Genomic DNA, 2,078 nt, shown 5'->3' on the forward strand with positions numbered 1-2,078 from the left:
TTCAGTAGACAAAGAAAATGTGATATAAGCAGGGTACAATGGTGGTGGCTGCCTATAATCTCCGCAACTTGAGAGGCTCAATCAGGAGGATCACAAGTTCAAGGCCAGCCTGGGTAACTTAGCAAGATTGCCTCAAAATTGAAAAGTCAAAAGAGATGAGGACATGCTCAGTGATAAAATGCCTCTTGATTCAGTCACCAGTACCCACTCCACAAAATGAGGTACATAGACACAATAGCATATTAATGCAGCCGTAAAGAATTGACTCCTGGGCTGGGACTGTAACTCAGTGGTAGAGTGCTTGCCTAGCACGCATGAGGCACTGGGTTCAATTCTCAGCACCACATAAAAATAATAAATAAAATAAAGGCATTTGTCCATCTATAACTACAAAATTTTTTTTTTAAAAAAAGAGAATTGATTCCTGTTATTAGCAGCAAAATGGATGGAACTGGAGATCATTGTGTTAAATAAGTCAGACACAGAAAGACAAGTACCACATGTTCTCATATGTGGATGCTCAAAAAGTCCACCTGAAGGTAGGATAGTGACTAGAGATTGGTCAGGGGAAGGAAGCATGGACAAAAGGAGGTTAGATTAATGCACACTTATATGTATGGAAACGGCACAGAATCTCATTAATATATTAATTTTATACATATTACATATATTATTAATATAATAAAATTTTAAAACTCCAATGGGAGGAGGACATTCTACAAAATACCCAGCTAGTATGCCTTTAAACTGTCAAGGCAAGCCTAAGAAATGGTCATAAGCAATAGAAGCCTATAACATGGTAACTAAAGGTAATATGGTATTCCAATAGGATTCTGGAGCAGAAAAAGAACATGAAGTAAAAATTAAGGAAATATGAGTAAACCTGTGGACTTTAGTTAATACCAATATTGGCTCATTAATTATGACAATTTCTCCTACTGCCAATGTTTTAGTAAGTTAAGCATGGAGTATGTAGAAACTCTGTACAACCTTTGTGAATCTTCTGTGTATATATAAAACTATGATTCTCTATAGAAAAACCTATGGGATTCTCCAAAAGACTATTAAACTTATGATAAATGAATTCATAAATGAATGTAAAGTTAATTTCAAAATAAGTTTCAAGAAACTAGATGTAGCTGGGCACAGTGCCATGTGTCTGAAGTCCCAGCTACTTCTGAGACTTAAGCAGGAGGGCTACCTCTTGAGGAGGGAGACTTAGTTGTGATTTCTAGTCTGACTATAAAGATTCTCTTTCTGCCTGCACAAGTCTTTATAAATGAAGAAGCACTGGGCTTTATTTACTCATTCATATTTAAGTATTTGATTTTTAATTCTGAGTCTTGTGGTCTGCTTTACCCGAAATTCAGTTTTCATCCATAAAATTAAAATGATGATAGAGGCAGTATGCAAAAATAGCTTAGGGAATGATTTTTAAAAAATACATGTTTGGAAAGATGAACTTGTAAGATTGGTGCTATGGTTTGGATAGGAGTTGAATGTGTCTCCTAGTGTCCATATGCACTATTGGGCAGTGGTGGAAACTCTAAGAGGCAGGATCTACTAGGATGCAATTAGGTCACTGGGGTATCAACCATGAAAGAGATTAAAGCCATTTAGCTCCTGTGATACTGGATTGTCAAGAGAACAGTAATTCTGGCCCCTAAACCTGTCTGGCTTTCTGCCTCACCATGTGACCTCTTCCTTGAACACACACTCAACGTGCCATCCACCATATTGTGGTATAGCCAGAGGCCTTCAACAGACCAAGCGATGTTGATACTGAGTTCTTAAGTCTCCAAGGCTATGAACTAAACTTTTCTGTCAAAGCAACAGAAAGTGGACTAAATAATTGGGTTCTTACCAACACAACTCAAAAAATATCTCCAACAATGATAGGCAAGTTGGCTGCCTCCATTCTTCACAGGAAAGTCTAAACTGGCCTGCCTCTGGCTACCTCCTTTAGGATACCTCATTAACTTCCAAAGAAAAATAACTACCCTCCCACACTGGCAATTCAAGGCTTCCAGATAATATTTCATGAGATAAGGCTTTGCAAGAATTTTGGGTAGCTTGTC

The sequence above is a fragment of the Ictidomys tridecemlineatus genome, chromosome 8, assembly GCF_052094955.1.
Source record: "Ictidomys tridecemlineatus isolate mIctTri1 chromosome 8, mIctTri1.hap1, whole genome shotgun sequence".
Taxonomy (NCBI): domain Eukaryota; kingdom Metazoa; phylum Chordata; class Mammalia; order Rodentia; family Sciuridae; genus Ictidomys; species Ictidomys tridecemlineatus.